At 33.6% G+C, this 26,938-nt stretch overlaps 1 long non-coding RNA gene across 1 annotated transcript; it reads right to left on the bottom strand.

The window, feature by feature from the left end:
* Positions 1 to 7,592: 7,592 nt before the first annotated feature.
* Positions 7,593 to 19,657, bottom strand: LOC125619822. Its single transcript, XR_007351425.1, has 3 exons — positions 19,510 to 19,657; positions 16,112 to 16,115; positions 7,593 to 7,619 (listed from the first exon to the last, which is right to left on the bottom strand). It is a non-coding gene; the product is annotated as an uncharacterized LOC125619822 (long non-coding RNA).
* Between the last annotated feature and the right edge of the window lie 7,281 nt (positions 19,658 to 26,938).

Here is a 26,938-nt window from a genome sequence, read left to right as displayed (position 1 = left end):
GGGCAGTAGGAGAAAAAAATAAATGTGTGCTTTTTAAAAATAGTACTCAATTGTTTTTCCCTTTCTTGGTTCCAAAGTATGATAGGACAACATCTGATCTTGTGAGGGAAGAATCTGGGTTATCCAACCTCCTCAGAACTCGTTGGGTAGGCCAGTGTTCCGCCTAGCTGCCCACAGAGAGCTCAGCCAAGGGCTCCATCTGTGCTTAGTCATATTGTGGTGGGAGAAAACATTCATCTAAGCTGAATCAATCAGAGGGAGGAATCACTGAACCAAAAGAATAGGTACCACTCAAAAGAACATTCCCATGTTTATAATACTACCATTTTCTAACTCTTCCTGCATTACAGCAAGCGTTATTGGGTCTTTGAATGACCTAGAAAATCTCCCCAGCTTACAATGAGGGCTATATGAGACTATCTGATAGACTTCATTGATTTACTCAGTGAATCAAACATATTTAACAAGTTCCTGGCATGGCTTGTAAGCATCAAACAGGTTATTGTGAGCTAAATAAATGGTACCTAAATGCATAGCCCTAACAATCTAAAGAAGGGAGATAAATATTAACCCACAATTTACAGAAATGTATGTTTGTATTAACAAACATCAATAGGCAATGTGAAAGAAAGGAAATGTGACCATTGGTAAAAGGAAAATTTGCTCTCATACCATAGATCACTCTTCATTGCCACAACTGCCTTTTATGAGTACCTAAGGGAATAAAGTGCTTCTTACTGACTCACATATTATGGGGAGACCTGCAGATGGTCAGCTGCAGACATCTGTTTTTCCCAATGACCTACTTATATGCAGCCCAAAGCATGGCAGTTGACTTCTCTAAGCAAGGGAGAGAAAATTAACAGGAAGAAAGCCAGATTTTTATAACCTAATTTCAGTGGTGATACTGTATCACTTTTGCAGTATTCTATACATTAGAGATGAGTCAGTCATTCTGTCCCACACTTAAGAGAAAGGATTTTATAAAGGATTAAATACCAGGAGATAGGCACCAAAGGGAAAAATATTCTTTGGATAACATCCTCATTGGTAGCCACTGCCTAGCCTAGATAGTCTTTTCACCTATATATTCTCAACTACCCTCTCAAAAGGGGAAAATAGACAATCTAGGAAGAAAGTGGAAATAAGAAAATATCAGTAAAGTATCTAAGAGTAAAAAGAACATTATTTTATGTCCTCTTTCCATGTTTCCTATATAACTCCTGCCACAGAAATGTGATTTCCAAGAGAACCACAGACTGGGTAGATGATTCACAGCTGTGAGAAACTTGATTGCCTATTTATATTATGTCCCTGGAGAAAAGATACAAATTAAGTTCAATGGAAAGTGTCAGTAGGGTTGTAGAAAGCAAAGATAAATTAGATGTAAGATTGAAAAGAATAAACTTTTTTGTTTGTTTTTTGTTTTTTAGTACTAGGGATTGAACCCAGAGATGCTTTGCTGTTGATCTATATCACCAGTCTTTTTTATTTCATTTTTTTTTTTAATTTTAAGGCAGGGTCTCACTATGGTTGATTAGGGTTTCTCTAAATTGCTGAAGCTGGCTGCGAATTTGCAATTCTCCTGCCTCAGCCTCCCAAGCCCCTAGGATTGCAGGCATGTACCACCACACCCAGCAAGACTGAAAGTTTTAGTAGGCTCATCTAAGACCCCAGTATACATAGATATGGATTCCTAAATCTCACTTAGCAAATTCTAAAGTCCAAGAAGATTGAGTAGCTCAAGATGACAGGGATGAAAAGACATGAAAAAAAAAAGACAATTACAACTCAGTCTGGTATGTAAAGATTTCATGGGAAACTTATGGAACAACTGGAGGTGACAGATGAAAAACAGGATTCAACTATTGTGGTGGACAGATCCTAAGGGACTCCCAGTGATCTCTATTTTCTAGTATTCAAATCCTTATAGAATCCTTTTCCCTTGAGTGTGGGCAGAACTCGTGATTTACATAACCAATAAAAAAAGGCAAAGGTGATAGAATTCCCCCACCCCCTGCCCTGAGACTTATGGTATATGACTTTATCCTTTCTAATGGACTGCATGCTGGTTCTGGGAGGTGGCCATGTTGAGGAATTCCATGTGGTCATGTAGATATTCTCTGAGAGCTAAAGGCAGCTGAAGCTTTAAGTGCTACAGACAGGAGGAAATAAATTCTGCCAACAAGATTAGGAATCTTGAAAATAGATACTTCCCCAGTCAAGCCTCTACATAAGAATGTCACCCTTTTGAGATGATGATTGAAGCTTCCTGAGAACCTAAGTTTAGAATACAGTTAAGCCATGCTCAGACTCTTCACCTCTACCAAAATGACAAAGGAAACATAAACAAACAAAAAGTGAGATAATAAAGGCATAATACTTTAAATTGTCAAATTTGTAGTAGTTTGTGTATGTAGTATGGTACAACCATCTTGAAGGTGTCCTGTCCATGAGAAAATTCTGTTTGAATGAGAGATCTTCAAAAATGAAGAAATAAAAGTTTTGTACTGTCCAAAGAAAAAGGGTTTCAGAGCCAGACATGGTGGTACATTCCTATAATGCCAGTGGCAGAACGGTTGCAAGTTCAAGGCTAGCCTCAGCAATTTAGTAAAGCCCTGAGCAACTTAGTGAGATACTGTCTCAAATAAAAGATTAAAATAAAAAAGGAACTGGGGGATGTAGCTCAGTGGTAAAGTGCCTCTGGAGTAGATAGCTCCCAGAGAATATCTACATGACCACATGGAATTCCTCAAAATGGCCACCTCCCAGAACCAGCATGCAGTCCATTAGTACAAAGAAAGAAAGGGAAAAAAAAAAAGGGAAGAGAACACAGTGGTGTCCGCCTATAATCTCAGCTAGTTGGGAGGCTGAGGCGGGAGAATGGCAATATCAAAGCCAGCTTCAGCAATTTAGCAAGGTCCTAAGCAACTTAGTGAGATCTTATCTTTAAATAAAATATATTAAAAGGCCTTGAGATGTGTCTTAATGGTTAAGTGCCCCTGGGTTCAATCCCTGCTAGATAGATAAATAAGTTATGTTTTTTAGGGGGTAACGAGAGATTACTATATACAAAGTCCACAAGGTACACACCAAATATCTGGCTTTGAACCACACATGTGCTATGGTTTGGATGATTGTCCCCCAAAGGTCCATGGGCTATGGGCTTGGTCCCCATGGTGCTACTATTGGAGGTAGTTGCATCTTTAGGCAGTGGGGCCAAATGGGAGTAAGTTAGGTTATTGTAGGAAAATTTTAAAACCCTGACCTATCTAGCTATTCTCTTTTATCCAGGAATATGAGATGAGAAGTCTGTTCAAACCATGATGTGACACCCACAACAGAGGCCTAAAACATGAGGTCACTGAATCTGAGAGTAGAATTTCCAGAACTGTGAGCCAAGCTAAACCTTTTCTTTTTAGGTAATTGTCTCAGGTATTTCTTACAGTGATGAAAATCTGACTAATACACCACGTCACAAAGGGTTTCATCAATAGCCATTAGAATTGACACATAGAAGTAGAGAAAACAGAATTGTTTAAATCTTATGCCTATTTCCCATCTAATAATTGCTCCTCAACCTGAGAAGACAGCAGCAGGATGTTGGGGGAGAGGAAGAAGTAGACAGTAATAGGTAACACACCCCATCTAGAGACTGGGTACCTGTGTGGGTGGAAGGTGACAGAGGGATGTGAAGTGTAAAACTCGAATTACATGTAAGCCTGCACCTTTGGCTTATGCTAGTCTATTTAACTTAGTATCTAAGAGTGATTCATATTTATGGAAATGGAACTTAAAAATTGAAGGTGAGTAAAATGTGTGGCATCCTCTTTGAGGAGACAAGATGAAGCATTGTATTCATCCATTTCTGTTGTTCATGACATAATACCACAGACTAAGTAAGTTATAAAGAAAATGGTTTTCTTTTGGATTAATACTCTGGTGCAACATCTAGGTACTCCATCTGGTGGTGGCCTTCTTGCTGTCAGAGTCCTAGGCAATGCATTTCAGCACATGATGACAGGCAGAGTGAACATGTCTGTGTGAGTTTTCTGGTCTCTGTCCCTCTTTTTGTGAAGCCACTAAGATTTGACGATGGAGGATCAATCCTAATGACCTAATGCAAACTTTCTCCTAAAGGCCTCATTTCTAACACTGTAGTTGGATTGAGTTTCCATACTCTCAGTTTCTCAAAATGCAGATTAAATTTTAATATAAGATGTCTCAGGGGTCAGTCTCACACCAGAAGTCAACCATAGAAAGCATAAGTGTTTTCCTATTTTTTTCTCATTAATCTTAGCCATAAATAACAATATAATAAATTAATAGATATATGCTTTAGTATATTTTATTTTATTTTTCTGGTTCTTTTTAGTTTTCCATGACTTAGAATCCATTTTGACATAACTATACAAGCATCAAATCTATCTTATTCTAATTCACATCCTAGTATCTCTCCTTCTCCTTCTCTCCCCCAACCTCCTGCTCTTTCCTTTATTGATCTTTCTGCATTTACCTATAGTTATTTGTTTAAATTAATTTCTCGTGGATGTACACGACAGTGAAATTCATTGTGATATATTCATCCATGTTCATAGGAAGGTTATGCAGACTGTGCAATGAATCTAACATAAGCATTAATTTAAAAGGCACTTTAATTTTCAGTTCTCATATGTAAGATGGGGATAGTCCATGTTCTACTTTGGTGAAAGGGTTGTTTTGGCATTTCTACAAAAAATAAAAAGATGAATTCCAAGAATGAGCAAGGAAATTCAATAGATAGGACACACACACATATACAATAGACAGATGGACAGACAGATGAAATTTTATGTTGGTGCTTATCCTTTAAGCACCAACATAAAAATGTGAACTAAAGCCATTCAGAATAACAGGGAGAAAAATTAGTAACAAGTTAAACTGGGCACTGTGATGCATGAGTATATTCACAGCTACTCTGGAGATTTATGCAAGAGGACTGCATGTTCAAGGCCAGCCTTGGCAATTAATTAAGAACCTGTCTCAAAATAAAAATAAACAGGGCTGGGCAAGTAGCTCAGCAATAGAACACCCCTAGGTTCAATTCCTAGTATCAGAAAAAAAGAAAATGATAGTAACAATACAAAGTGGTGTTGGACTAAGTGAATTCCTCAAACATTTTTAATTAGAGTATAAATTGTTCCCAATATTTTGAAACTCTTTGGCAATCTTAACTGGAAATACTAACATACATCATGCATGAGCCAGAAATTCAACACCTGGGTAACATTTCAAAAGACATATTAAAATGTTTATAGCACCATTTTTATAAATACCTGCTAAGGTTGGAATGCTTTTGACTTCTCCATCATTTATATGTTGAAATCCTATAGTAATGGTATAGGAGGTGGGATTTGGGGAGTTGATTAGGTAATAAGGGTGGGACCTCATGAATGAAATTAGTGTCATTATAAAGGAGACCCAAGTGAGCATATCCATTTCCACTGCATGAAGACACAATAAGAAGGAGTGATTTGTGAAATAAAAATTTAGTCCTCATTAGACCAAAAAAAATGCTTGTATCTTGAACTTGGACTTCCCATATTCTTCAACTGTGAGAAAAAAAAATTTAACTTAAGTTAAATTACTTTTTAAAAATGAGGTTATTTGGTTTATAGCATTTTGTTTTAGTAGCCCAAAAGTTCTGAATAGATTCCTAAATAGAAATACTCATCAATAACAAGATAATTAAATGTATAAAAACCTTATAGCCTATAGAATTTATATCAATATTACTACATGCAACAACCTTTTGAATCTCAGAGATAAAATGGGCAAAATGCGAGATATATACTTTATGACTGCATTTAACAAAATTTGAAAATAAGCAAATTCTATGATTTTAGAAATAATAGAAGAGGTTACCCTTTTGAGCACAGGGTACAATAATATTTAGGTCATGGCATGAAGGACTGGGCTACTGGAAGAATTCTGCATCCCAAACTGGTGCTTACCCAGGTGTGCTGGGTCTGTCAACACCTGTGATAGTTAATCTGGATAGTACCCTCAATTCTGGATGATACCCTAGGATTAAGAGATTTCTGGGTGTGTCTGTGAAGGTGTTGAATGATATGATCGCCTTGTGGAACAGAAAGCTAAATGGGGAAGACCCGCCCTGAATGTGGTTTGCCCTGTCCAGTAGGCTGGGGGACCCATCGAACAAAAGGCAAAGGAAAGAGAAAGCTGAGGTAGATGCAAGCTGGCTTCCTCTTGAGCTGGTGCTTCCACTGCTGTTGCATCACCTGAGGACCTCAGACTTTAACCCCTTCCTGCTTCCAATGTGGACTGACCAGTGATTTTCCAGGGAGTTGCCAGGTCTTCGTCCTGGGATTGGGACTATATCTTAATCCCTCTTGTTCTAAGACTCCAGCTTCTTGGACTGAGCAACTTGTGGTTCCTCTGACTATCCATACTGATAGCTATCATGGGATACATGGCATCTAATTAAGTAACTCAATTTAGAAAACCCCCTTTTAAATCATACATGTGGATTTGTTTTACTAGAGAACACTAATACAGCATTCATTGAATACTAATGAATTTATGCACTTTGATGTCTATATGAAAACTATTAGTAACTGGAACTAGAGACCATTGGTATTATGTTCTGGCTAAGAAGCTGTCTGCAGTTTACCCTGCCCATGTCCTAAGACTTTCTGTGAGGTTGATTTTAAAATGATGATCTTCTTAATCTGGCAAAAGAAATTTCTGAGCAGCATAGTATTCATGTGATGGCATGGATATTGCTTGCAGCTTTTAGCCAAATCTATTTTGAAAATCAGGAACAAAAAGCAGAGCAGAAAGATTTGAAAAAAACTGGGAGTAAAACTTGGGCTAAGGAAGTTGCAATTGTTAAAGACACATGACCATTAAAAAAATGCTCAAGACTGTTCAGAGACAATAAGATGCCCTGAGGGCATCTCTGGAATTAGAAAGACCACTCCCGTTTCAGGCTCAAGGAGGTGAAAATAAAATTTTCTTTGAGGAGAGACCATTGGAGCACTCTACTTGCACAGGGCAGCTTAAGAAGTTGTTTCACTATGCTTAGCCACCCTGGCACTCAGAAGCTGTTGCAGTCATGGTCCCTGGAGTCTTGGATACTGCTGGGGATGGTGACAGATTGTGGCATCAACCATGTGGTTTTTGTTCTGCAGGAATGCAAGATGCTGGAGTTAGGGGGTCTTGGAGGCTTCCACCAAGATTTCAAAGGAAGGTCTGAGAGGCCAGACAAAGTGCAGCAGGATCAGAGATCCTACAGGCAGCCCATGAAAGCGCAATGCATGGAGATTTGAGAAAGCCAAAGGTGCAATGTACACCCCCAAGATTAATAAATACCAGTACTGTGGAACACCAGAAGAAGAAAGCTCTAGGAATTGAACAGACAAGCACACAGAGAGGCCACATGGGCTGCAACCAACAAGGCCACAGGGCAGAGATACTCAAGCCCTTTGGAGAGAAAGAACATCAGTATGCCCTGTGTTCCAGATGCCAGACACAGAAATATAGGACTTGTTTGTCCAGCCAGATTTTGGTCTTGTTTTGGCCCCATCCCTTCTTTCCATGCCCCCTATTTTTTTTTTCTGAATGGAAATATTTACTCTGTACTCTTATGTATTGGATATTTGTAAATTGTTTTTGATTTTTTATAGGAACTCACAATGCAAGTTTGGCTTGAGTGCCAGAGGAGACTTCAGACGACATTTGAACAATCTTAGAACTGTTTAAAACTAAGGGATTCTTGAAAAGGACTAAATGTATTTTGCATTGTGAGATGGTCATGAAATCTGAGGGTAAAGGGCAGAATATTATGGTTTGGATGAAGTATCCCCCCAAAGCTCATGTGTGAGACAAAGCAAGAACATTCAAAAGTAAAATGACTGGATTATGACAGCCTTAACCCAATCAGTGAATTAATCCTCTGATAAGGATTAACTGAATGATAACTGAAGGCAGGTAGGATGTGGCTGGAGGAGGTATAGGTCACTAGAGGTGTGCCTTGGGGGTTTATATTTTGTATCTGGTGAGTGGACACTTTCTCTGTTGCCTGATCATCATCTGAGCAGCTTCCCTCCACCACACTCTTCCACCATGATGTTCTGCCTCAGCTCAAGTCCTGAGGAATGAAGCTGGCTGTCTATGGGCTGAGACCTCTGAACCATAGCCTCAAGAAAACTTTTCCTCCTGTAAAATTGTTTATATTGGGTATTTTGATCACAGCAGTGAAAAAAAAAAAAAAAAAGCTAACACACAATGGAATAAAGAAATACTATTTTTATTACCCCATAATGTGGATATTGCTGACATTACATAAGTGATTCATCATATTCCCAGAAACTTAAGTCATTCATTCAGTCATTCATTCATTTGCTTGTTTATTTATTTTAGCATATTGTAATCCTTAATAAAATTAAAACATTTATTTATTTATTTAACAAAGAAGAGAAAGAAACAAATACCAATTAGATGGATAATAATAATAATAATAATAATAATATCATCTAGCCAATTTGTATAACTGTTATTTTTGAAACAATTTATTTGGTTCACAGAGGTATTCATGAATCTTTGCTTTCTTAGACTTGTGAATTTTCACCAATGGATGATGAGCATCTTAGAATTATTGAGTATCAAAATTAATTGCTGAAAAGGACAATATGAATAATTATTGATGTTATACAGAAATATAAAATGCTTAGGAAAAGTTTAAACGACAATAACAACCACAAAATGTATGATCTGAATCCTGAAAACTACCATAGTGAGAGAAAACAAAAACTTAAAATACATGCAAGAATAGTGTCTTTAAGATACTAAAAGTGAAAAAGGAATCCAGAATTTTACATAGGATTAAAAACACCCTTTAAACTGGAGGAAAAATAAAGCCATTTTCTGCAAAACAAAAACTAAACTTGCAGCATAAGAATTACCAAGTTAATTTCTGAAAGTAGGAGGGCAATGATATTAGATAAAAATTTAGTTCCAAAAATATGAGAGATCCTGATGCAGTAATTATTTTTGTATTCTTATTTTGATTTATCTCAATAACAAGTATTTAAAGTTAAAGTAAAAAATTAAATTTGATGAAGACTAATCTATTTATTTTTCTCCCACATTTTATTGGTGTATTATATTTGTATATAATGCTAAGATTTGTTGTTACATATGCATACATGCACACAGAGGACTAAATTATGAAGAAGAAAATTTTCTGATCACAATAGCACAAATGACAGATTGGTACAATTTGTGTTGCTGTAAGTGTCTTAAATTTTATGTAAAGAAATATAATATTTATTCTAACTAACTATAAGTTGAAGACACATATTGCAACCACAGAAGGAGTGGTCAGCAAAGAATCTAGTGAAGAGTCAGATTAAATCTCAAGTTTCAGAGAGGCTTTAATGTTCCAGATAGCCTCTATTGTAGCTATTTAGTCTGCTAACAGAACAAAACCAACAGTTATAGACTACATAACAAATGAGCATTTGTTATTGTTAGTCTGCTAAAAGAACAAAACCAACAGTGAGAATCCACAATCTTGGGGCACAGCTGCCTTTCTCTGGGGACTAAACTCTGGCCAGGACCTGGAGGTGCAGTGTTGGGGTGCCTATAAGTTTGGCTGTGCCTGGGATCTTCCTGTTGGGACTGTTAGTGGCTGTCATCTTGTTGCTGCTTCTCAGGGTTGCACCTTTGTATGAGTGTATCCCTGATGGTCTCTCTGAAAACTGAAGCAGCATTGAGATCTTGAGATGCAACATAGCTGAGCCTTGGGTACTTGAAGCCCAAATATATGGGATAGTGACTGGGTCTGCAGGGGCTGATCTGGGCCTGGCAAACCTGTGAGAAGTTACAGACAAGGCTGAGAAACTTTTAAATGCTGATAGAGACAGTTCAATTTTCCAGTGAGATTTATTTTATTTTATTTTTTCTCTAATATTTCTATATATATATGGAGCCAGGTGTTTTTTATGCATCAGTTTGTGAAGGACAGTGAAATATGAATGCTTTTTTGCAGTGTTCTTGTATTTTTGTATTTTATTTTATTCTTTTGATATGTATTCTTTCTCTCACTTGCCCCTTTTCCTGGATTCTCTTTCTGCCTTTTCCTAAACAACAGCCAATCTCAGTCAGTTCCTCTTCCACTCTTCCTGTGGATTTTTACTTCTAGTTTCTCTCTTCCTCCCTCATGAACATCACATCCTACACTATTTCTATTCTCTTGCTGTCCACCATTTTAAATTGGAAACCCTTGTAGCAAATTTTCTGTTTGTACTGTAGACAGTGATTGAACTCATCATTTCTGTTTTTTTTTTTTTTTTTAGTGATAAAACAGTAGATGACTTAGTGGGAGCTATTAGATTTTACAGTTATTATAGATTTTATAGTTATTATATCTATTAGATTTTACACTCAGTGCTGTTGATATGGGTTTCCTCCTTAAAGGCAAGGTACTGGAAACCTTCAGGGACAATATAAGTCTACAGGGTAGAATCTGTACTGCCTCAGACCAATACCACTAGGTGGGAAAATGTACAAACAACATAATAAAACAAGGGAACAAATCACCTCAGACAAATTAAGATGCTTCAATAAAAGTTAGAGATTGTGGGGGAAAAAAAAACAAGCAAAAATCTTTGAAAGGAAGCATCACCAACAGACTAGACCACTTGGAAGACAGAACCTCAGACAATGAAGAAAAAATATATAATCTTGAAAATAAAGTTGACCATGCTGAGAAGATGGTAAGAAACCATGAATACAATGTCCAAGAATTGGGAGACAATGTAAAAATACCAAACTTAAGAGTTATCAAGATAGATAAAGGAACATAAAAACAAATCAAAGGAATGCACAATATTGTCAATGACATAATATCAGAAAATTTTCCAAACCTAAAGAATGAAATGAAAAATCAAATACAAGAGGCTTACAGGACCCCAAATGTACAAGATAACAACAGACCCACACCAAGACATACTATAATGAGAATGACTAAAATATAGCATGATTATAAAATCTTAAAGGTTGTGAGAGACAAAAAAAATTACAATATAGGAGAAAACCAATTAGGATATCAACTGATTTCTCAACCCAGTCCTTCAAAGATAAGAGGTCCTGGAATAATATATTTCAAGCTCTGAAAGAAAATGAATACCAGCCAAGAATTTTATATCCAGTACATTTCATACTGCTTAAGGGACGTATGTAGCAGCAGGACATCACAATTGTAAAAATTAAGTTTCACAATTGTAAAAATTAAGTTTCAGATTTGAAGATGAAGTAAAAACCTTCCATGATAAACAAAAGTTAGTAGAATTCATAAGTAGAAAGCCTGCACTAGAGATCATTCTCAACAAAATATTCCATGAGGATGAAATAAAAAACAAAAAGTGAAAACAAGCAAAGAGAAGAACTACAATAAAGAAATAGTCAACCAAAGGAGAAACTAAGTCAAATTAAAACCAGAAATAAATCAAACGGACAGGGAATACAAATCATACCTCAATAATAACCTTGAATGTTAATGGCCTAAATTAATCAATCAAAAGACATATACTGGCAGATTGGATTAAAAAACAACACCCAACAATGGGTTGTCTCCAAGAGATCTACCTAATAAGTAAAGACATTTACACACTGAAGGTGAAATGATGGGGAAAAAAATCACTCATATGGATTTTGTAAACAAGCAGGGGTTTCTATCCTCATTTCAGATAAGGTGAACTTCAAGCCAAAGTTAATCAGAAGGGACATAGAAGTACATTTCATACTGCTTAAGGGACGTATGTAGTAGCAGGACATCACAATTATAAATATTTATGCCCCAAATAATGAAGTATCTATGTACATCAAATAAACCCTTCTCAATTTCAAGAATCAAATAGACCATAATACAATAATGCTTGGTAACTTTAACACACCTCTCTCACTACGAAACAAATCTTCCAAAAAAAAAAAAAAAAACTAAAAACTAAATAAAGAAATTAAGAACTAAATAATATAGTCAATAATTTAGACTTAACAGACATATATAGAATATTTCATCCATCAATGAGCAAATACTCTTTTTTTTTCACAGCACATGGATCCTTCTCTAAAATAGACCATATATTATGCCACAAAGCAGCTGCTGGTAAATACAAATAAAATGGAGATAATGCCCTGCATTCTATCAGGACATAATGGAATAAAATTAGAAATCAACAATAAAATAAAAAGTAGAAACTACTCTAATATGGAGACTAAATAATACATTATTGAATGATGAATACATAGTAGAAGAATGAAATAAAATAATTCTTAGAGGTAAATAAGAACACTGATATATCAAAATCTCTAGGACACTATGAAGACAGTACTAAGAGAAAAGTTTATTGCATTGACCTCATTTATTAAAAGAATAAAAAGTCAACAAATGATCTAATATTATATCTCAAAGCCCTAGAAAAAGAACAAATTAACAAAAGCAGTAGAAGACAAGAAATAGTTAAAATCAGAGCTGAAATTGAAACAAAAGAAACAATTTAAAAAATTAACAAAACAAAAAAAATTTGTTCTTTAAAAAAATAAATTAAATAGATAGTATCCCTGGCCATGCTAATAAATAATAATAATAATAATAAAAAGAAAATAAAACTTACTGTAATATGTGATGAAAAAGGAAATATCACAATGGGCATGACTAAAATGTAGAAGATGATTAGAAACTATTTTGAAAATTTATACTCCAATAAAATAGAAAATATCAAAGATACAAATTTCTAGAGACATACGACCTACTCAAACTTAATCAGGAGGCCATACACAATTTATACAAATCAATTTCAAGTAATGAAATATAAAATGTCATCCAAAGCCTACCAATCAAGAAAAGCCCAGGACCAGACAAATTCTCAGCCAAGTTCTACGTGACCTTTAGAGAAGAATTAACACCAATACTCCTCAAAGTATTCCATAAAATTATAAAAGGAGGGAACCCTTTAAAACTCATTCTATGAGGCTAATATCACCCTGATACCAAAAACAAAGACAAATCAAAGAAAATAACTTCATACCAATATCCCTGATGAATATAGATGCAAAATTTCTTAATAAAATTCTGGCAAATTGCATACAAAAACATATTAAAAAGATAGTGCACCATGATCAAGTGGGGTTCATCCCAGGGATGCAGGGTTGGTTCAGTACAGAGAAATCAATAAATGTAATTTATCATACCAATAGACTTAAAAACAATAATCATTTGATCATCTCAATAGATGCAGGATAAGTATTTGACAAAATACAGCCCTCCTCCTTGTTCAAAACACTAGAAAACCTAGTTTTTAAATTCAGATTTAAAAACTTCTCAGCAGATTAAAAAAACCTCAACATTATAAAAACTACACATGCTAAACCCAAAGCCAGCAGAATTCCAAACAGAGAAAATTTGAAATCACTCCCTCTAAAAAATGGGCAAAAATAAGGATGCCCTCTTTCATCATTTTTATTTAACACCATTCATGAAACTCTAGCTAGAGCAATTAGATTGAAAAAAAATTAAAGGGACACAAATAGGTAAAGAAGAACTCAAGCTATCAATATTTGCCAATGACATGATTCTATATTTAGAAGATCCAAAAAATTGCACCAGAAAACTTTTAGAACTAATAAATGAATTCAGGTAAGTAGCAGAATATTAAATCAACACCAATAAATCAAACACAACACCAATAAATATCTTTTCTGTAAGATAAATTAGAAAAACTATTCTATTCACAATAACCTCAAAAAATGGGGACTAAATCTAACAAAAGAGGTGAGAGAGGATGAAAGACCTCCTATGCCCTGGATATGCAGAATTAATACTGTGAAAATAGCCATACTATCAATAACATTATATAAATTTAATGCAATTCTTATTAAAAAATCCCAATGACATTATTTATGGAACTAGAAAAAGCAATAACAAAATTCATTTGGAAAAATAAGAGACCCAAAATAGCCAAGCAATCCTTAGCAAAAAAAGTAAAGCAGTAAGCATCACAATACCAGACCTTAACCTTAACACAGAGCTAATAACAAAAATAGCAAGGTATTAGCACCAAAACAGGTACATAGACCAATGGTACAGAATACAAAACAGAGACAAATCCACACAAATACAGTTATCTCATACTAGACAAAGGTGCTAAAAACTGGAGAAAGCCTATTCAACAAATGTTGCTGGGAAGAATGAAAAAGCACATGTAACAAAATGACATTAAACCTCTCTCACCCTGCACGAAACTCAATTCAAAGTGGATCAAAGACTTAGGCACTAGAACAGAGACCCTGTACCTATTAGTAGAAAAAGTGGGCCCATATCTTCACCATGTCATCCTAGGATCTGATTTCCTTAACAAGACCCCGAAAGCTCAAGAAGTAAAATCAGGAGTCAATAAATGGGATGAATTCAGATTAAAAAACTTCTCAGCAAAAGAAACAATCAATAATGTGAAGAGGGAGCTACATATTGGGAGAAAATCTTTACCACATGCACCTCAGATAAACCACTAATCTCTAGGATATATAAAGAACTCAAAAAAAATTAATACCAAAAAGAAAACAAACAAAAAAAAAACAAATATCCAAATCAATAAATGGGCTAAGGAATTGAATAGACACTTGACAGAAGAAGAAATATAATCAATCAACAAATATATGAAAAAATGTTCAAAATTTCTAGCAATTAAAGAAATTTAAATCAAAACTACTCTAAGATTTCACCTCACTTCAGTCAGAATTGCAATCATCAAGAATACAGGCAACATTAAATGTTGGCGAGGATGTGGGGGAAAAAGTACACTTATACATTGCCGGTGGGACTGCAAATCCAATGAATAATTATGGAAAGCAGTATGGAGATTCCTCATAAAACCTGAAATGGAAACAACATATGACCCAGCTACTTATTCCTAGGTTTATACCCAAAGGACTTAAAATCACTATAGTGATGCAGCCACATCAATGTTTATAGCATCTCAATTCACAATAGTTAAGCTATGGAACCAACCTAGATGCCCTTCAATAGATAAATGGATAAAGTAAATGTGGTATATATATTCAAAGGAATATTACTCAGCTTTAAAGAAGAAATTATGTCATTTTCCAGTAAATAGATGGAGCTGGAGAATATCATGCTAAGTGAAATAAGCTTATCCCAAAAAACCAAAGGCCAAAAATTTTCTCTGATATGCAGGTGCTAATTTATAATAAGAGGGATGGGGCATTAGGGAAGAATAGAGTTATTTAGATTAGATAGAGGGGAGTGAAGGGAGGAGAGGGGATATGAAGATAGAAAGGATAGTAGAATGAAACCTACATTATTACCTTGTATACTTATATAACTGCATGACTGATATGATTCTACAACAGAAAAATGAGAAATTGTGCTCCATTTATGTATGATATGTCAAAGTGCATAAATGCATTCTACTGCCATATATAATTAATTAAAACAAAAAATAAAGTAAAAAATCAAAAAAGTAAAAAAAAAGAAAATCTTTGTGTCAACATATGTTTTTATAATGGTAATTTTTTAAAGATTTCCACCTCTCTTTTGTTGATTTATTTGTCAGTCTTTATGTCAGTCTATACAGTCCTAATTATTGTGACTTTGGAGTAAGTTTTGAAATCAGTGATGAGAAATAGTCCATCATATCATTTTTCATGATTACTTTGGATTTTATACATCCATCATATGTTATATAACTTTCAAAGAATATCAAAAAGTCTATGGATATTGTTTGGCATTGCATTGATTTATCCATCCTCTTGGGGAGAAAGGACATTTTAACAATATTGATCCTTCTAATCTTCCAATATAGATATTCTGTTATGATTATCTGCATACTTTTTTTCTTCTTTAATTTTTAATGGCAATGTTTGTATTTAAGTGTAAATCTCTAACTTGTTTTTAAAGTCTGTTTCTATTTATTTCACATTTTTATATGCTAACATTAATAACGTTTTTAAACTTTACTTTCCAAAATGTTTCTGATGATATATAAAATCCAAATAATTTTTGAATGTTGACCTAGTACCTTGCAACATTGCTACCCATTTATATAACATACTTGGAAACTCTTTCTCTATTGCTAGATTAAGTTTTCTAGCATTTTATTAAACATTTTTGCTTATGTATTCACAAGTATATTAGAATACGCTTTTTCTTTCTTATATCATCTTTATAACTTTTAGTATGGGGTAATGATGCTTTGTAAAATACAGTTAGAACTGTTGGTTCCAAACTGTTTATTTTCTTTAACATAATACTGTTAAGGAAACTGGTCTTATTTCTGTCCTAAATATTTAATATAATTCACATTTAAAATGATTTGAAACAGGAGTTATTATTTGTGAGATGGCTTTAACATAAAGTTGTTCATGTTATTTACTAAAATCTTACCTATAATTGTTTTATATGAATATTAAAAGTAGATTGAAGTACATGTAAATATTTGTGAGCAAACTTTAACTGCATATTTCACAAGTCAAAAATATTATTGACTAAGAAATTTTATCCTAAACACTGAGAACTTCATATGAAAAAAAATTTAGGAGCAGAGAAGTGGAGCAGGATGCAGAATAAAACTCTACTGTATTTGTCCCTGTAGAAACATTATTATGAACAACTATTCACACTCAAAAATGCCTTCACAAGAACTAAGAAAATCAAGTGAGCGATCACAGCTCTTGGGTTTAGCAGAGAAATAAGAAAAGATATTTTGAAGAGGGCAGAAAGAACCTACATCAACCCTTCCCCAAATTAGGCAATTCAGCATGGACCCAAACACCCTCTGTTTGGGAGAAAGAGGATGAAGTGAACACTGGACTTCAGACCCAATATATGGTTGGACCCAGTGAAATGCAGCATCAGGCATTTTCTCACATCCACAGTTTCCAGACCAGTAACCTGCAGTCTTTGCCTCCACCCCAGCCTTAGAGGCATCCTACAATCAAAGTCATTTCTGCAGACTCAGACTCTAATCCTGCTCCACTACCAGGTTGGTCTCAGCAGCCCTGGACTTCCAGCCTGCTTACCAGCTATCCTTATCATCAGTCCAGCCTGCCTGACAACTTCCGCAGCAAGTCTATCTTTGGACCAGACCAAGCAACCTGCCCTGAATCTCTGAACAGGCTAACTGATAAAAGTCTTTCAGAGGAAAAGACAATCTGTAAAGACTAAGAAGAGATTCTACTTCTTCAAATATGCAATAATAAACATAAGACAATAAGAATCATGAAAAATAGAAGAAATATACTACTACCAAAGGAATATTATAATTTCCCAGTAACTGAAACAAAGAAATCTTATATGATCTTCCAAACAATTCAAAATAGTTGTGCAAAGGAAGTTCAGTGAACCACAGGAAATATATCCAAATAATCCATGAAATAACAATGATAATAAATGACTCAAATAAGAAATGTAATTCAGAGATTGAAATTAGTTTTAACAATTTAAATAGAAATTAAAGTCTGTTTCTATTTATTTCACATTTTTATAAGAATGACATAGTTAATGAAATTTTAAAAATATAACAGAAAACACCAATGGCAGAATTGATCAAGCAGAAGAAAGAACCTGCTAACTCAAAGACAGGTTATTTGAAAATATATAAATAGAGAAGAAAAAAGAATGTGGAATGAAAAAAAAATCTCAGGGAACAGCATCGAATGAGCAAATGAACAGACACATAGGATTTTATCAAGTAAAAAAATTTCTGCGTAGCCAAGGAAATGATCAATTGAGTGAAGAGACAACCACAGGATGGAAAAAAAATTCTGCAAACATAACATTTATGAGGGTTTACTATCTAAAATATGTAAGAACTCAAACCCAATGGTAAGAAAACAAGTGATCTGGTTTAAAGATGGACAAAGAGTAGACATTTCTCAAATGAAAACATACAAGTGGCCCAGAGGTAAATGAAAAAAATGATCACTATTAGTAGTCATCAGGAAATGCAAATTAAAAGCATAGTGAGATGTAACTTCATATCTGTTAGAATGTGTATAATCAAAATGATGAAAGATAAAAAATGTTGTAGAGGTTATAGAGAAAGGTGAACCCATCCACACTGTTGTTAAAAATGTAAAATAGCATAATTATTAGAAAACAGTACAGAGATTTGTCAAAAATTTAAGAATACAGCTGCCCTATGATCTCTTAATCCCACTACTGGGTAATCCAGTATATACCCAAGGAAATGAAATAAGCATGTTGAACAAACATCTGCACTTCCATGTTCATTGCAGCCTTATGAAAATAGCTAAGACATGGAACCAAGATAAGTATACTTGGACAGAAGAATTAATGAATGAAAGAATGAATGAAGAAAATGTATTCACAATGGAAAACTATTTCACCTCCATAAAGAAGAAAACTCTGTCATTTGGTACAACATGGATATACCTGGTAGGCATTTTGTTAAGTCATGTGAAAAAAACACATCTCACATGATCTCACTCACTTATGGAGTATAAAAAATGTGAACTTACTAAAGCACAGAGTAGAATGGTATCAGGGGCTCAGTGTGGGGAAACTGTTGGGGAATTATTAATCAGAGAACACAAAATTTTAGTTAGTGAGAGGAAGAAGTTCAAAAAAGCTATTGTACAGTGTGGCAACTACAGTTAATCACAACAATGTAAGGAGTATTTAAAAATCACTAACAGAATAGATTTTGAGCATTCTTGCCACAGAAATGATGGTTATATGAGATAAAGCTAATGTTAATCCACTCCATTTAGCCATTTCACAATGTGTATACATTTTAAAACATCATGTTGTATGTAATAAACAATTTATAATTTGTCACTCAAAAATGAAAATTATTTTTAATTTAAAAACTGTTGGAAAAATGGGCACAAAACATGAATAGGAAAAAAAATCCTAGAAACATAAACAGCTAACATATTTGAAAAAATATGATTTATATACAATGAAATAGAAATGAAAGCAATTATGGAATGATTTTTTCTTTCAAATTGTCATTGATCCCAATAATCACACATAATGTTGGTGAGATTACATTGATACACACACATACTTATTTACTCTTTGATGTGGTGGCTTCTCAGGAGACAATTTACTATATGAATTGAGAGCCTGGAAAAATTATGCCCCTTTGTAATTCTACTTCAAGGAATTGATGTGGGAATATAATTAGTATTGAAAGTTATTCATTATAATAATGTTTATAATAGCAAATAATTTACATAGTTGATTTGATAATAGGATAATCTCACATCATAATATTGATAGGATATAACAGAATGCTAATGCCTTTAAGGATATGGGGAAAATATTCAATGATATGTTTTGCATGTAATTTTAAGTAAAAAGAAGCAGGATTAAAATCAAGTGACAGTATGATCTCAATATTGAAACAATATTTAAATTTAAGTATTAATATGTTGAAACACATCATGCTTTAAAAAAACTATTTGTTCTTTTTAATTATACATGACAGTAGAATGTATTTTGACCTAGCATACATACATGGAGTATAACCCCATTTTTGTGATTCTACCTAATGTGGAATTACATTGATCATCTATTCATATAGGAACATAAGAATGTTATGTCTGATTCATTCTACTGTGTTTCTTATTCCCATCACGATAGTCTCCAGTTCCGACCATTTACTGGCAAATGCCATAATTTCATTTTTTTTTAATATTTATTTTTTTAGGTGTAGATGGACACAACACAATGCCTTTATTTTTATGTGGTGCTGAGGATCGAACCCGGGTCCCGCCCATGCTAGGCGAGCGCTCTACAGCTGAGCCACAATCCCAGCCCCCAATTTCATCTTTTTAAAATGGCTGAGTCATATTCCATTGTGTACATGTACCACATTTTCACAGCTTGCTTTCTTGACAACCTAAGGAACTCATGTTTTATGACATAAGTCACTTGTTTATTTGCTATTAAAAGGTTTAATAAAGTGGATTTATGGATATGTAGCTTCTTTCTTCCTCTTGCAGTATACTTCTTTAGGCTCCCTGAAGTTTCAAAATAAGATAAGTATTTGTTGGTACATGGATGGAACTGGAGAACAAGTAAGGGTCAACTGTTTTCTCTCATGGGTGGGAGATAGGCAAAATAAGGGGGGAAGGGAGTGAGGAGATCCCATGAAAAGAGAAGTGATATAAGTGGAGTAGTGGAAGGGAATTAAGGGGCAGGGAGGAGGTATAGAAAAAGCCAGAAACTGAAGGGTGAACCTGACCAAATTATGCTCTGTGTAGATATGAATATACTATGGTGGATGCCACATTCATGTATACCTATAAAGCACCAATTGAAAAAAATAATAAATAAATAGGAAGAAAACTAGTACAATAAAGGAAAGGGGACAGGGAGAGGTAGGAAGTATTTTAGCATTTTCATAGCCATGACCCAAAGAACTGAGAAGAAAAATTTGAGGGGGAAATTTTTATTTGTTGGGCTCACAGTTTCAAATGTCTCAACGCATGGATGGCCAACTCCATTCCTTAGGCCTTTGGTAAGGCAGCACATCATAGCACTAGAGTACCACAGAGGAAAGCAGCCAGGAAGAAGAGACAGCTCTGCTCAAAAATGACAAAATATAAACCCAAAGATACACCCCCAATCACCCACCTGCTCCAGTCACACCCTAGCTGCCTAGGGTTACCATCAAGTTAATCCCTCAGTGCATTAACACACTGATTAAGGTTGAGGCTCTCATAACCCAATCATTTCACCTGTAAACCTTTTGCATTGACTCACACATAAGCTTTTGGAGGACACTTAAAACCTAAACCATAAGAGAAGGGGAGGGAAAGATGAAATACTGGGGATACAAATAAAGCAAATTAGACCATACATGTAAGATTATGTCACAATTAACCCCACTATTAAGTACAACTATAATTTACTAATAAAACATTTTAAAATATGCCATGTAGTTTGCATGGATTAATGCTTTCCATTTTTTCAAAAATGTAGCCCAGAATTGTTCTATACTGATTCTTTCAAGCTATGAAATGGCCATTCCGATATTACTGTCTCAGTTCAAAAATATAAAATTTTCACTATTTCAATACAAGAATCATTTCAACAATTAAGCTATAGAAAAAATTTAAAAGTCTTCACATTATCAAACCTAAAATGTTTGATTCCCTTTTTATTTTTTCTGGATAAAGATTATATTCAAGTTATTTTGAAAGAATTTTCTTTATTTGAAATTATTCAATTTAGAATGTAGTGAGGAATATGAATTGTCTTTATTTTATTCAGTGAGCAATACACACAATGCACACTGTTAGAATTATAAGTTTTATAATATAATTTACAGTATTTAATGAATTCTTATTATATATAACATTCTTTATAATAGATATTCATGTATGAGCAAATCATTGATATTTTAAATATTTAAATTTATTTGATGATTGTATTTGATGAATACCCATACTATTACATTCTTATTTAAAAGTGCTCTGTTTTGTGTTTTCTTGAGAAAAGAAAAACAGATTTTCAAAATATGAAACACTAAGCCACTACTGTTACTATTACATATGAATTATATATTCAGGTTGGTTATGATTTTGATATTTAAGCTGATGCTTTTAAAATTCATTGAGACTCATTGGAGAGAGTCTTCTGGTACTGAACACACAGACTGGGAAACACCGGAAACTGCAATGGCATGTTTCTGAGTACCTGGGTAGTGTTTTATATATCAAAGTGTGTGGTAGTAGAGTGATTCTACTGCATCCTCCGTGGAATTATGTAGAACTGCAGGAAGCTTGGAGGTTGCACACAATGTGTAGAATTTTATTAGGAGAGAAATAGTTTCAAATCAAAAGAAGGTTAAAAGCCTGCATTATTTATTGAGCCCTGAAACCATTATCTGCCCCTGGAGGAGCGAGCGGCCTGTGTCTGAATGACTGCCAACATTAAGTTCTTCATCTTTAAAGTGCTATTCTTCATGCACAGCCAAAAAACACATTCAAATAGACACAAACACTCAAATAGATAGCCTTAGAAAGTCATTGTATATGATAGAATACTTTAAGTGTGCAAGAACATTTACAAACATCAGAGAAAAATCTAAGTATTTGAAAAGTGGCATTGGACTGATTGTCTGCAGTTTATGTGTAAATGCAAACCCACAGACACACACCTATACACATACACATCAGGCCATAGGTTCATTTTAAATACATTACTGTGAATATCTCTAAGCACACCATTTCCTTAGTATTGGTAATATTGGGGCACTCTCAGTGGAAGCTCGAGGGTCAGGAGAAAGAGCTAAGCATTTGATTTTGTGTAGTGACAAAATTTAAATATGACTAATTGATAATTTTCTTAAGATTAACTTGCCAGTGTTTTATGTAAGGAATACAAAATTATCACAATTGGGATAAACATGTGCACTGAAAATATCCTCTGGCTGTTACTTGAGGACCATTAACGTTAAGTATGCTGGAAAATGCAAAAAAATTCACTGGTTTATTTTAAGAGAATAAGAAAACATCAAGAATAAATATTACCTTTCATTTCTCAAAATAAAGGTTAGTTTATATTTTCCTTTGGCGAGTTAAAGAGGTCTTCAATATAGCCAATTATAACTATGTGGTTGAGTATGAATTATGAGCTCAGATATGAAGCAATAACTGTGGGAGTTTGCTTGGTATAAAATCTCTCATCCAAAGATACAAATATGCAAAAGAAAAAAAAGTGTTCTAAAAACAGAAAACTTCACTGCAGGTGCCTGCTATTGGCAACGTCAAGTAATAAAGTAGTTGGCATTGATCTATGTTTTCAAAAGCCCTGTGGTATTCTGCAGGCTTATTAGCAAAGTGTACTTTATAAAGTTGCAGATTTGAGAGTCTTTCTAAGGGTGAGTGCTTCTCGCAGTGAAGAAATAAGAGTGTTCTGGCTTTTTCAGCAATTGTTATAAATGGCTCCCAGTGGATTCAGAAAAGAAGGCAGGGCTAGGATAAAACTGACCTTAAGATTCTTAAAGGTTCTTTCTCGCACCACCTGCATAATATCAACTTTAGTAGTATTGAAGCATTCAGATTTAAGGATAAGTTAATAGCGCAGCCAGAATAGAGCACAAATTGCAGTTGCTGACAACTCCTCCACTGAGAATATATCATCACAGTCCTTAATCAGAATGACAACCAGTATGAAAACATTGAACAATAAAGACATAAACAAATTTCATTGCAAAGTCTAGGATTTCACAAAACATCACTCTATGCCCCAAACATTTTAATCTAGTTTTTTTTTTTTTCTGGTTACTTACCTTTGCTTGTTTTTTCAATATTTACTATGCAAGTCATGTTTTTAATAACTGATTTTTATAACATAATGCTTCCATTTCCTCACAACATCTGTATTTATGGTATAGGATTTTCACTATATACTTCAGGGAAATATCAAATATTCTCATATTTGGCAATTACCTGTGGCAAATACCAAAAATGAGCATCGTAGGGTTGGGGTATAGCTCAGTGGTAGAGGGCTTGCCCAGCATATACAAGGACCCAGCTTCCTTTCCCAGCACAGCACAACAAAACAAAACAAAACAAAAAATTCCTTGATTTTCCAGAGCACAAATGTATTAACTAGCCTGAATATTAATGGCTATCAATGGATAATGAGCTAGTTTATAAAAGGTTCAGTGGTAAAGCGCCCTTGGCTTCTGTTCCTATTACTGAAAAAAATAAATGTAACTTCTCCCTCTATTTGATATTACCCTGCTAGATTATTGAAGTAACTTATTTGAAAGCAGAATAATTTCATGAAGCAATCAATAGCCTGAACACTTCCAGCTTTACTGAGCTTCAAAGTCCTAGTTAAGTAGCTGAATTTGGTCTATACTTACTGAAGAAAATCGTGGCCAATGTGTTTTCTCTCCAGCACTGCAACAAACCCAAATATTATTATTATTGTGTGTGTGTGTGTGTGAGAGAGGGAGAGAGAGAGAATGATGTGCCTGTCCTTGGATTGGTTACATAACAAAGAAATATCCATTCCCTGTTTTATAATCTTTCCAAATCACTTCTATTCTCAAGGTGTATTTTTGTCCTTTCTTTTTTTTTTTTTTTTTGCATTCTTTTCAACTTTAGACTACTCCCATCAATGTTAGAACCAATGTACCAACATAAGATTTTTTAAAGCTGAGTGGGAGAGAATATATTCTGTTTCATAAGTAGGCATCAACAAACACTTTCTGAATTCACTGTAGACAGAAATCAATTGAATTTGCCAACTTTCCTCTGTATTTTAGTGATAATTTGCTCTTATACTCAGATTTTTGAACTACACTTTGAGGTGAATATTTGAAAACTATGTCAGAGGATGGAAAGAGGAGGAAGAAGTGAGAGCTGGGGAAAGGATGACTAATGAGTACTAGTTTACAATTAGATATGAGCTAGAAGTTCCTGTAATTGAATGGTAAGATAGTGATCTGTAACGATAATATATACTGTACATTGCAAAAAGCTAAAAGAAAAAAAATAATATTTTCATTATAAAAAAATGATAAATATTTAAGTAGTTAGATATGTTTAACTTATTTAAACATTACACGATGTATACACATATCAAGAGCATCATACAAAACCCGATTAATATATTCATTTTTTATGTTTTTAATGTAAGAGTTAAAAATTAATTCAAATTTTAAAAGCTAAAAAATGAAGATAATGATTATGAAAAAGAGAAAAAATATTTGAAAACTGTGAGAATCAAAGTCTAAATATTGGGTGATACTACCTCACTTCCAAAATTTATATTTCTTTCCAAAATCTTTCATGGACATTCCTATGGAAAATTAATGAATAATCAAAAATAATTAAGTGAGATTTATTTAATCTTAACATGATTTGATTGAAATGTTCCCACATGGGAGATGATATGGTAGAGTGCTCTTCTACAAAGTGTTATATTATAATTCATGTTCAAAAATATACCCTCCTGCATGCATCAAAATGAAAATGTTTATAACTACTTATTTTTATGACAGAAAGATTTCTTGATTTTATTCAAATATTATTTTTTGTAGCAAGAACTATTTTGTGGCTATTCCAGAACATTATTTTAAAATATTGCTAAGTCTCTCATTTCATTGTAATTTGGGTATTTTCATAAGAAGAACTTTCTAAAAATCTGTTATATATTAGATGGTATTTTAGAAAGATCCTTCATGAAATATAAAAGATATAATTCAAATTACGTCACACACTTAAAATGAATTCAATTATAATTGACATTCTAAACATTTAGTTTGGAATAGTACTTTCATGCCAATTCTCCAAGATATCTGAAAATTATTTGCCAATTTGTAGGTCGACTCTACTGTTGCATATGGTACTATATCATGTTGGTTCAAAATTAAACAAGGTAAAGGAATGCTTATTTGAATAGAAACAGAAGTAATGTTTCTAAAAGTTATCATAAAATGCCATGTTATAATGAAGATAGGGATATAAAATGTACACAATATAAATGGCAAGTCCATATTTAATACATGTTTCTTCACTGAAAAACACAACTTAAAATTTGACCATGTGCACAAGTAAGTATTATTATCTATAGGTTCATCATTGAATGTTTCTTACAAAGGGCACATTCTTAATATTTTGTTAAGAGAAAAAGAATCAATAAAATATAGATGTCTACACTGTGGTTGTTGATATACATCAGTTGCCAGGCAATTTAGACCTGAAAAAAATAAGATTGTAACAGGAGTAGAAAATTGTGAAGTGAAGTAAACTGCCTAATTATGTTTTTTTTTAAGAGAGAGAGGAGAGAGAGAGAGAGAAAGAGAAAGAAATAATTTTTTAATATTTATTTTTCAGTTTTCGGTGGACACAACATCTTTATTTTATTTTTATGTGGTGCTGAGGATTGAACCCAGCGCCCTGTGCATGCCAGGCGATCGCATTACGGCTTGAGCCACATCCCCAACCAGCCTAATTATGTTTTAACCTTGAAATATAATTTCACTTTCATCTTTAATTTTAATCAAGATGAGTGATTGAATGAAACTGATTGATGAATGGTCAATAAATTTTCCTGGAATGTTATTAAAAGATATATTTATTTATCTAGTATCCAATGATCTTATAACTTCTAAAAGACATATCTCCAAGATTACTGGCAAACATATATATGCAAGAATTAGTTTTTTAAAAAGTGATTGTCTTAAATCAGTGAAAAAAATTTTTATTGCCATTGCACTGAAATGGAAAAAATTATTTTTGTGTATATGAAATAGTTTTGATGAATTAAATAGTTTTTGATGACTGATGTAATATCTGATGAAAAATTTCATTTGCAATCAATTTCATTAGTATATACACATACATGTGTGCATGTGTGTAATGTATACATGAGTGAATAAAATATATAATCTTTGAAGTTTTATGAGTTTTTTTGGTTGATGTTGTCTGCCTACTTTCAACATTTGTAAAAAAGATTTATAGAGTAAAATATTTATTGAAATATTGTAAGCATTGTAATTCTACATGATAGTTGATGATCATTATAGTATAGTAATTATTTTTATTGAGATTAAAATTAAAGGATAGCATACTGCCTATGGACTATTGATTTAATCATTCTTTTCTTTCCTTTAAAAACATTTTATTAACATGTATTAATTGTACATATTAATGGGATCAGTATGATATTTCATACAAAAATATAGTATTGCATAGATAAATCCAACCACCCTTTTCACATACTTTCCTTACACCATTCCCAATCTCTCATAATCATTCATCTATATTTAGATCATATGTGTGTGTGTGTGTGTATGCATGTGGCTTATTTCACTTAATATAATGACTTCCATTCCACTCATTTTTATATAAATGACAGGAT

This window comes from Marmota marmota, unplaced genomic scaffold, assembly GCF_001458135.2.
Source record: "Marmota marmota marmota unplaced genomic scaffold, marMar, whole genome shotgun sequence".
Lineage (NCBI taxonomy): Eukaryota > Metazoa > Chordata > Mammalia > Rodentia > Sciuridae > Marmota > Marmota marmota.
The sequence above is the reverse complement of the archived record's forward strand: the minus strand, read 5'-3'. Positions and strand labels throughout refer to the sequence as shown.